General features: G+C 33.8%; 1 long non-coding RNA gene across 1 annotated transcript in view; it reads right to left on the reverse strand.

The window, feature by feature from the left end:
- Positions 1–12,040, reverse strand: part of LOC132079069 (uncharacterized) — a 32,776-nt gene that overhangs the window by 14,855 nt on the left and 5,881 nt on the right. Inside the window, exon 3 of the long non-coding RNA XR_009419345.1 lies at positions 498–676. This is a non-coding gene — a long non-coding RNA (uncharacterized LOC132079069). The remainder of the gene's footprint in view (positions 1–497; positions 677–12,040) is intronic.

A 12,040-nucleotide genomic window follows, 5' to 3' on the forward strand; every position in this document is an offset into this window, starting at 1 on the left:
TTAAATACAGTTAAGTAATTTCCCATTAAAAAATTCTAATTAAAGATACACTCAGTATTCACAAGTGATAATCAAGTCCATGACATATTTTCTCTAAATGTATTTCAATTGTACATGGTTGGACAGAATTTTTCCTTTTCCTTTGTATCATGTATCAATAGAAAAATTAGTTTGTTGTGCTCTTTCAAAAAAAAAAAAATAGTTGTGTAATGCCTAATTTTTAAAGGTATGCACTACCAGCAAATTGAAATATATTGCAGTTTCAATTTCTTACACAAGCCTACTTTTGTATTTTAGTTTATACTTAATAATTGCATCCTGATCTCAGTTCTTAAAAACCAGCAGTAGTATTTCCCCAAAGAGCTGGAAGAATGACAAATACAACAGTACAGACATAAATGTAAATATAATGTATAGGAAATAGGCTTTGTTGCAGGCATTTTCATAAGACAATTTTAGGGAAGGAACACACCTGCTCAGGGATAGGTCCCACTCACCAGTTCTATGGTTACAGTCACTCCTCTGAGCACCTGCTTTGGAACTGACAGTGGATTGTCCTCTGCAGGGAAATTGTTTCATCTGCATTCCATACTCAGCTGCTGTATTCTTTCATCTGATGTAATTCATGACTTTGTAAAATCAAGTGATCTAATTTTAATCCAGATTTTTCAACTTCCTATTTGAAACAAAACACAAACCAAAATAATTATTTTGTGTTTCTTGAAGTGTTAACACAAATCAAAGACACCTATGAACCCTTGGGTAGTTTGTACAATTAACACTGAGGGATTGATTTGACACAGGCACAGTAAGAACCTAAACCCAATGGTTTGCAGTTAATAATATTGTTGCAACAGATACTGATTGAAATTTGATGCTTAAAATGTTTTTGCAATAGTCATATGTCCTGGTGTCCTGATGTCCTGAACCAGGACATCATAGTTTACTGAAGAAGATTAGGTTAAGATTATGTTTATGTATTAATGCTATCTGAACCACTAATTTCAGTTGCCATTATTTGTAGCTACACAGCAAAGTGATCCTGGAACTGCTGGAAACAGTTTCAGTAATATTAGGTACCAAAATTTTCCAAATGGAAGAGAATTGTCAGTGCCTACTGCAGACTATACCCCATTCAATAAAAATCCACCAAGTTTATATGCCATTGTTAGGCATATAAAGTGCAATCCATTTAGATGGTATTCAACTTCATATACTGAACTTGACTAGTTAAATCAAACATACCTTCAAGAGTTAAAATTAATAATATAATAAAATTATACACAACTATTCTTCATCAGACTTTTTCTTATTCTCTTTTAAGTAAAATTACATTTTTTTTTCCTTGTAAAATTGTCTCACACTATTCAGCAAGGTCAATGATATTGTATACAGATAAATTGTAATAAGGTTTCTGTATTTAAGTGTGAATGTCAGACTCAACAGAAAGTCACAAGTACTTCCCCATGTAATTTAAAGAAAGAAAAGCCACTCTGGTTTCCAAAGTGGAGTATGTAGCTGAGCATTCAAAGAAAACATTCTTCAAAGAGCAAACACAACATGTTGGAGTACAGAAATGTCAAAAGAATTTCTTTTTACTTCTTTCATTTCTTTCAACTTCATATCTTTATTAAAAATATTTCCCCTATGTGGAAATATTTTGACAATTTTTGATTTTAAACTTAAATCACTTGAAGTATTAATCAGATGCAGAAGACTGGCTTTCTAGATTCAGTGTTCAAACTGCAAGTCAATACTCTAATTCATTATGGAGATAGCTTACATTTCCCCAAGCAAATTATATGATTAATCAAACTGAAAAGCAGGTGTATCCTATTGTAAAAATATCCATCATATAGAACAATTTCCATTGCTGTCAAGTCCTTTCAATATTTGATGAAGTAATTTTACCCCCTCCTTTCAAAAGACATTTCCTTTTATTATGTATCCTAAGACACTTTAACTAAAAACCCAAATCTGAATATTTCAATAAGGTTGTTTTATTATTCAGTAGATTCATGGAAATTTTACTAGGATGACAGAAAAAATTCCACACCATTCTGTCTCCACTAATACAGGTACATGGCTTCAGCTGGCAATATTACTGGGATTAGCATAGAATGATGAAATATTTAAAAGGAATTTTTTTTTCTAAAATCTAATAAATCAAATGACTGCCAAATGTCATTAAAGTGATGGTCTCTGACTTGAATATGCTTTTCATATTCAAATTTGAAAAGAAAGAGATGAAAGCCTGGAAAGGTTACTCAGTTTCAACTAATAACCTCAAGCACTCTACATTCACATGCATAAAAAATGAAATTGGCTCTATTGTCTAATTTTACTTCAGAAACAACTCTTTTCTTCTTGCACTGAACAGATGTATTAGCATCTGTATTTAAAGGGATATGCTGAGTGGTTTTGTTCACCCCAAAGTATTTAGCAGCCATGTCAGACTAGTTTGTACACAGACAGTAGCTTATGAATCAAGTCCAAATACAATATCCTGTATTATAAAGTGTTCCTTTTACATATCTTAAAATTTGTTTGACATATTTAACACTTGTAATTGCATACACTAGGCAAAGAATATTGCACTTTTTCAAGGCTAGTGGGGTAAATTCGGGTATTCTGATTTCTTACTTAAACTGAAGCAAATGACTGAGCCATACTATTAGAAAATTATAAGAAAAAATAACAAATTATCTTGGAGGTTAACAGTCAAGACTACTTTGAGTCCCAGTTTTATTGATATTAGACATGAATACAACACATACAAAGCAGAACACAAGCTGATTAGAAAATATATTTACAAATCAAAAATATAAAACTGCTTAAGAACAGAATTAGCTCACATGTCATATTTCATCATTTATACAAAACCACTCACATTATGAACCCATGCTGAATATATATATATAACATCCAATACATGATATGAATTCATTTTTAAACAACCATTTATATTTCTATGATGCAGAGTGAAATATGTTATTTAAATATATTCCTAATCTATTCCTAAACTGCTTTTTTTTAAAGCCTTTTCTCATTTTTAAGGTACTGTTCAAGAGAACAATGGATAGTTTGTCAACTACTGCCCACAAATAATTCTATTTAATGGGAATAAAATTAGTCTTTACATTTAATATTTTAAACAAAATATAATACAAAATTTCACCTAACACAGAGTATGGGTAGATATTGAAGAATATTAAACACTTTCAAAAATGTCTCAAAGAAATTGGCTCAGTGCTTTCATTTCAGGTGAGGAAAACAAAACATGGGTAAGATACTTAGTCTATGTCAAAATGCTTCCTCTACCATTTAATACTGACTCTTTGTAATTAATGCTACCCAAAGATTTGGAAGAATCACCAAACTCCTTCAAAATCTTTAGGGATAATGTAAGTACTAAATGCATTGGACATTACATCCAAATTCGAAATCTCAACTTTTCTCACCTTCCTGATTTCTAAGATTAAAAACCTTTGGTTTAATTCTGTAATTAGTCTTGACTGCCATCCACAAGCAGCTGTATATTCCATTTTTTGATTTCCTTTTTGGTTACAATAAAAGGCTAACACTTTGATATGAAAAATAGAATTCCAACTGTCTCAAATACTCAACAACAGTATCCCACAGAAGTGCTTTAAAAAATAAGTTTGTGCTTTCTGCACAGAAAAGCTGAGTTGAAAGGACCAACGCTCCTATTTTTTGCATCCACAGTTTTAACTAATATATTGCCTTGAAAAACTCAAAATAAAGGGAACTTCTAAACTGTAAGATCAACTTGAATCCTGTATCTACCAATGCTCAAAAAATTGCATGCTTTACTTCTTAGCATTTTATATATTTATTTCCAGAGTCCACTTATTCACTTCTATTTTAAGCAAAGCGCATATAAGATAAACTGTAAGCTATTCTCCAACAATCACAAGTAATCATCCATTTGCTATCAGTATTTCATTTACTATGAATATTGATTAACAAATATATTACTGAATGAGGAATAATCCTCTTCCTCTATCAAGTGCTGAATTCCTGTGATCATCTCATTAACAACGTCAGAACAGAGCCACAAAAAATGCTATTACAGGAACATCAAGTAATTCCAGTGTACAGAGATACAAACATTACATAATTAAGTGATTATGATTAACAGGGCAACACAGAATCATATCCACATAAAAATACATATTGCAAAAAAATTACTCTAGTCCTGTATGCAGTGACTTTTCATGTGAGCAATAACCTGCTCTGTTTTTACCTTTCCCCCACACTGGTGTAGATGTGAGAACTGGAAGAGGGATACAGAAATGTTCCCTGCTCCTTCTCCACATGGATGGGACTTTAATAAAGCACATACACCTCAGACTCTCCCTAAGACCTGGGGCAGAGATCTCTTTCTCCTTGTTGAATAACTCTTGTGGTCCCTACTGAAGGGGGGAAAGGCACAGAAAATCTTCTCCCAACATCACTGTCCTGCCATGTGCCAGGAGAAAAATGTAATGCCTGAGATCAGCACCAGACAAGCTCCATGCAACCCCTTCAGCTCTTGCTAGAACTAAGAACACACTGAATATAAAGATCTATCTGTGACAATGAAGGGAACTCTGGTTGCTGCCTTTTTACCTAGTGGAGAGTACAAATTCATCATTTTCAGACCACCATAAATTAATCCTTAATATTTTCAAAGGCATTAAGTACTTGCTACAGCTTGAGCCAATTCGATGATTAGGTACTGACTCTCTATGAAATCTGTAATGTACCAGCCATGCACTCTTTTTCTTTTAAAAATGACAATTTCTAATTAGGTATAGAGCACCACACACTTTAGAAAATAGAAGGTTCTAGAGGGAAGTGTGCTTTCCCACCACAACCATGACAACTACATCTCTGATCATGAAATCATATTTGCACTTTGCTCAGAACTTTTGATCACTTGCATAGTCTTTCTTGCATTGCTTTCTCTTCAGCTCACCTCACACCCTTTCTGAAGAAAAAACATAAAATTGTTCAATGTTTCTCCTGAAGTGGAATTGGTTTTAAAGATTCAGTTTTGCACCTTGCCCGTGGCACAGCCACAACTAACAGATTTTAAAGATAAATTTTTTCTAGGGATGGATAATACAAAAACATAAATATATCTGAACCTGTTTCATTGGTGAGATATAAACTTGCATAATTCTGCATTTTATTTTCTCCCCAAGAAGCTGGGAAAACTTCATAACCAATATTGTTACTGTCCTGAATGAAGGTACGCCTACTCCTGCAGACCAAGAGAAAACTTCACTTTTTTAATGTTTAATCACTCATCTTCAATTGATTCATCAGAAAAAATAAAAACCAAACATCAACTTGTTCAAATCTCAAAGCCAGTGAGGTACACAGGTACCAACCAGTTACATAATTAAGAAATTAAAATGTTGTGCAAACTTACCTTTCATTTCAAAGGGAAGCATAATTCTTAAGTTAAAAAGGCATGAAAGGCAGAAAATTCCTTGAGGAAAAAAAGATATTCAGCCTTAAATCTGGCCTTCTACTTAATTTCATATTCTGACTAATTTGTTTTATGTTACCTAAAAAAATAATGGGCAGTGACTTACGATTATGTAGTTTTCAATAATTTTAAAAGCTGCTGTTTGGTGTTTGGTATTATTTTTCCATCTTCTTTTAATTCTTCTATCTCAAAGAATGACTTGCAGTAAATGCTTTCAATTACAACTTCAAAGTGTATTTGACAAGGGGTAGATAGAAGTTGTAAGTCCATCATTTCAGCACAGGGTCTACTCAAACTTCTGTCATCTCACACTTTATCAGTTGCAAAACACAGCTTAGGTATTTCCTGGATACTTTAAACTCACTTTTACTTTAGTTTCTGGATTATAGTGACCCCCAGCCAACAACCTCCTCAAAGGTGGAGAATGGCAATTGGTTCTTTTTAATCTTAGACCAATCAGTAGTCTTTAAAAGTACAGTCTACAAAGTTTAACAAGTTGCTGCTATCATACTCTGATAAGATGGTTCTGTTTCATAGATTTTATTTCTTGTTTTATTAAATATGCTGGTGCAGCACTTTTAATTCCCCAATTTTTTACAGAAGAAAAACACAAAGAAACAGAGGTTACTTCTATACAGGAGTAGGAGAACACAAAGGATTAGTACTTCTGGCATCGTAGAATTGAGCCAGGTCAGTAACACACGGTAATACTAAAACCCTGAAATTTAATTCTCTAAATTCACTAAATTCAGATTAAATCCACAAAACAAACCAAGTTGAGAAATAAAAAATTGAACACTCAAAAATCTCCCTGAAGTACACTAAAGACATTCAGGTCCTGCAGAACATAAGCGTAAAGAGGGATCATATCAGCCAGAATTTAAAACTGCAATACAATATCCAAATAATTTCCTTTTTAAAATGAATACAGCTAGCATATAGGTGGAAATACAAGTAATTCAATATTCAAGTAATTGTACCCCAAAAAAAAAACATAGTAAAAGGAATAGTTTTTATTGATTTGCTATACATAACCTTGAAGCTTTACAACTTCTCACCTTAGCACAAGCTTGTGCCCTTCACCAGGAGAACCATGAGCACTTGGTATGGCTTTTTTGCTGTTTAAGAAAGATTTCCATATCAAAATTGGTTACAACTTGATATCTTAATTTACAGGTACAGATAATGGCTGCTATCAGTAAACTGCTGTTAGAGCAAGAGAATGCACTTGAGGCATCTGCAAGAAAAAAAGAGAGAAAAACCAGAACCACTACCAAACAAATTGGGTTTGCCAGTAATTGCCTCATGGCACATTTTAAGACAACTTGGAAGTTGACAGCAGTAAATCTTATTGTGAAAACTGAATGCTATATAATTTCCTGTAAGGATTTGGTGTAGATGTGGGAGTGTAAAGGAGGAGGGGATGGAAGAGAAAAGATTTTTTTAATTTTTTTTTTTTTATATAAAGACCATGCCAAAGAAAATGCAAATTCCCAGTTTTGATGTCTATTTTGAGGATCTGAAACAAGGCTTTTAATCAATGTATTATACATCAAATTGATAATGTTAACTTCTGATTATTCAAATGGATGAAATATTCATAGAGAACTGTCCAAACTTTTACATTTCTCAGACTTCTTTTCTCTATTAATTATCATGCCTGGAAGCTTTTTAGTAAAAGCAGCAGCCATCAGCCTGACTGAACCTGACAAGCTAGCAAGGCCCAATTACACTGGCACTCTGTGGCACTTTGATGTACTGGAAACGAAAAGAGATAGGGGCAAATTGTATAGCACATTATGTTAATGACTTGATTTAATCCAGCCACTAAACTTTATGTAGCCTGTTAAAAAAGATGCTAACACTAATTATGCCACTTTGGAAAGGAAAGAAGGGGACAAGCATTTCATACCGACAAAGTGAAGCTCATAAATGTTGTAAATGAAATGAAACAAAATGAAGTAATCTATGATTAATCATACATCATAGACAAGAAGAAAAGAGAAAGAAGCAAGTGGTACAGTTAAGTAGTGGAAAATCTGTTAGATACCCTTTGTGATCAACATATCTAAGAAATAACCATGAACTGTCTAATTTGCAACATGCAGAAAAACCTCAGTGTGATCTTAAATGGCTTAAACAGTTTGGCATACAACTCAGATCTAGGGGATAATTAGCATAACAATCTCCAAAAATCACAAGTTTTATTTACACTGTTTGATTACCAGCAGGATATTTATCTCAAAAGATAAAAGGCAGTGATTTTTAATCTTAAAAAAATACAAATTCAATAACAATTTTGATATGCTGTATTCCATAATTAACCCAAGAATTCATATAAACCAATGCATATTCTAAAAATCCAATCTGTATCAAATATACTTGTTGTCTTAATAGTTCAGAGGTTTTATTGTTTCATCTACCCTTCATGAACATGCATTTTTGTTAGCACAAGAACAGATCAATGGGGAAAGGTAGAAATTGATGAACCTGAAATAAATCTACACAAAGTTCTCACAGAAGAACTCTTAAATGACTGTGATAAAATACATGACCAGAAAATTATAGAACAAGTGTATTGTATTTGGATTTAATAGAGATGAGTAGCACTAATTTCAGTTCTCAAAATTACAGGTGTCAATTGTTTCTAAAATTATACATATAAACAATGCAATTCCATCTTCAAAAGTACTCTCTGCATTTTTCTGAAGAATACATGAGTGATAGCATTTCAAAACCTCTTCTACAGCTTTAACAAAGAACAGCTACATTTCTCATACAAAGAATTGCTTCTTGTTGCTTTGTAGGATGTTTCACAGCCTTGAAAAGAGCATTTAAAAAAAATCAAGCTACCTCTAGGATATCACACTGCAGAACATAACAAACCATGAAGTCTGATAGGATCTAACAGTATAGCCCTGGTCCTTTTAAAGAAGGCTGAGACAGATCACAGAAGTATTAACTGTTAGAAGCACTGTCATCAATTTTACTTACTAGTTTTATATTTTTTAACATTGTTCAGTCAAATTTAGATTAGAAAATATGATTTTTTTTTCAGAACTATTCTACTGAAATACTATTCCAAGAAAATTTTCCAAATTTGTATTAATGTGATCTTATTTTTTATATATGTCTTTGTGGTAATTAATTGCTGGTTTTAAGCATAAATCAAGAGAACATGATTAGTGCACTTGCCCACAAATAATAATAGAAAAAGAAGTACACTGAAGTGATTTGATACTGTACATATATAACTTTACAGGAAACTGATGTTAGATACAGCAAAGCTACTCTTATACAGCATTAGGTTTAAAATATTTTTTAGTCTGGCCAAATAATTGCCATATACATTCTGACTCAGCTGTTTAATATTACTGGATAATGGACTTGAAATAATACAGTCATTTCTGTCAGATTTTATTGCTTCAAGAGGACTATCACCTTGATGTGAAAAACATTGGAAGAATCAATGTGGTTAAACCCCTTTGCTGCAGTCCATCTGAGTTTTGCTGAGGAGCCTGAGAGCAATATAAGTGCTTTACTAACAAATGAAGAATAACTGCCACGCAAATCTTCTCTTCCTTGCAGAAGATTAACCCTGCAAATCAATGACCTTTATAGTCATCTAAACTGCATTTAGGTGTATTTTTTTCTGGTTTGTAAAAATAAAAAAGCAGTGCTTCCCAGATGAAAGTTGAGGACTGGAATGATAGAAGTTCTGTGATAGATTGAGGTATGAACAACTGTTAGCTTTATACACAACTATGGCCTGAATTTGTGGATTTCCTCTGACTATGTTTAACACCATGCACACATAAAGAAGAATTTATCCTTTTTTAAAAGAAAAAAATAGTTCTGCATGCAGGTGGATTATTTCAGAGCATTTTGGGTTTTTCTCCTCTGAAGCAAATTACTTATAAACACAACAGGGATTCAACATCATATTTTTTCCAATTTTTCTAATGTAGTCTTACACAGAAGCTGCAAACAAATGAACATGAAATTTTAGCATTCTGTTTGTGCTTTTACTGTAAACTTGGTATTGTGGACCTGGTCTATTTCAATGATAAACAGTTTAAGCTCAGAGGTGGAACAGGATGACCTGCCTTTTATAATCTTTAAATAAATCTGCTTCTAACAAGTTTAAGTCACGAATATGATAAGACATACTACCCCTCTCTCTGTCTGAAAGGATTTCCAATAGCAGCATTGGCTGTTATCTGCAGACAAAAGGAGCATAATCATTAAAATGGTCTTTAGAACAGCCTAGTTCTAAGGGAGAATATAAAGACATTTAAAATAGAAGCCAGGTTTCCCTTAATATTTTATGAATCTAGGTCAGATACCAGATTTTTGCATTCAATTATGATACAGTTTCCATTTGGGAAGAAAATAACACCACCATATCCACTACCCAGCTTCAGCTATAAAGTACACCAGAATATAATTTCTGTCATGGAGCTTCTCATAACGAGGCAGCTCCCACGGCTAGTAAGAAATGCCTAAGAAAATGGAAAGAGACATAGATTTATTAACAAAATACAGTTACTTATTCATAAAGATGAATTCTACCTTCTGGTTCCAATCCTTCAGTTATTTCTCTCTCATTTCCAGAAGTAATTGATGTTTGGTCAGCTAACTGCTCCTCTGACAGATGTGAGAGCTTTTCTGTCTCCTGTTAAATTTCTTCAGCCATCTCCACCTTATCATCTTCTAGCCTTTCTTGTTTAACCTTCTGTCCCATATGCTACATAAAAAGATAAACTTACAGTCTTTATAACACCCCTTGAATAGTGAAACTTACTAAAATTCAAAACTTAAAGAGTTATGGCCAATATGCAAAGTCTTTAAACAATGGCATTGCTTATGCAGCCCAGGAAACAATGAGAAGTTGTCAACTGCAGTAACAAATAATTGATAGAGTAAAAAGAAATTCTCTAACGATGTATATTTGTGAAAACATAACTATTATAATCACTTGCTACCTGTCAACATATATTCAGCCTCTTAGATTTCCAGATTCATTTATATTTCAGCTCTTTCAGTTCTACAAGGCTCAGTTTAAAAAAAAAAAACCAAAACCAAGAAAACCTGCTCCACTACTATCTTATTCAGTTAGCAATTTTACAAATAAATTATACAATATCTTCTGTTTCAAAAGCAAACTAATATAATTTAAAAAAGAATCAGTCTGGTCACATAATACAAACATTCTCTAAGGTAAAATATCTTCGGTATGCAACTTTGAGGTAATCTTACTCCCTTGGTTCACTTTGAGCACTTTGAGTACAATTCTGTACAATAACATCTCATTAATAGATTCAACATTGCAGGGTAGTGTCCAGGATGGAAACTCAGTGATGACTCAGTGAAGTCAATCATGTAAATCCCAGAGATGTGAGGCCCTGCTGTGCTCTCCTGGAGAACTGCAGCAGTGCCAGCACCTTTAGTGCCAGCAGCTCCCTCTGCATGGGCACCTCCCAGGCTCACCCACCCTCACATTTGACACCCTGGAAGGACCATGGCAGACAGCAAAGCCTGGGCTGATCCCCATCCACACATTTCCAGAGTCTTTGAGGTCTAAACCCTGCTTGGTGGGAAGCACAAAGGGATTTGATGTGATTTATTCACTGAATCCATGGTAGGTACCTCTTAGGTTGATGGGTACCCGTACACACATGGAAATAGGTCACATATCACTTTATCTGTGTATGGGAATGGATTATGGCATGAATGTTACTATCTCATACCTACAGCCAGGTCATTGTTATAACTCTAGTGAACCCTATGAGATTGCTTGGTAAATGTTAAAATACTCAGTGATTAAGTGCTGCTAAACTCTTTTGCACCCTTATCTTTGCATCCATATCTTGGCACATTTACCCCCTTTGCATTCCTGAATTTAATACAAATCATTCCAAATTGTTTCTAATTCAATCTTCCTTCATATGCTTTAAATCTGTGTAGTAAGTGAGCCTTGCCAACAAACTCAGTAAAGCCATGTTTTCACAAATTCATATTAAACCCTGCTTTTGCCAAAACCTTTGATAGTATTCCTTTAATTGGCCAAACCACTTGTTCACAATACCTATTTAGCGATATGCCAAAGTCATTCCATTTATTCATTATTTCCCTCTGCCATATAGGGGTAATTTTTAGAGGGAAGGCAAAACAAACTCCATCCAAACAAGAGCAAAATGTGCAGGGCTAGAAGTTGGACTTTGGTGATCCTTGAGGGTGCCTTCCAACTCCTCACTGTGTTCTACAATTCTGTGAGATGATGCCCCTGTTATCCCTTCCAACCTGAATCATTCTGTGAATACTTCTGCAGTAGCAATGATAAAAAGCTGTAATCAAATCCTAGATACACAGGGCTTGAAGGGTATTAGAATATCTATGCAAGTTGCAGCAACTTAATAACAATTAAAAGTGTAGTACCCTGGTGACACAGTCAGGGGTACAAGAAGCTATGAAGTGCCAATCTGGGGAAGGCAAAGATTGCCACTTAAACATTAGGCATGCACTTAAAAGACTGCAGTT

The sequence above is a fragment of the Ammospiza nelsoni genome, chromosome 13 (assembly GCF_027579445.1).
Source record: "Ammospiza nelsoni isolate bAmmNel1 chromosome 13, bAmmNel1.pri, whole genome shotgun sequence".
Classification (NCBI taxonomy): Eukaryota; Metazoa; Chordata; class Aves; order Passeriformes; family Passerellidae; genus Ammospiza; species Ammospiza nelsoni.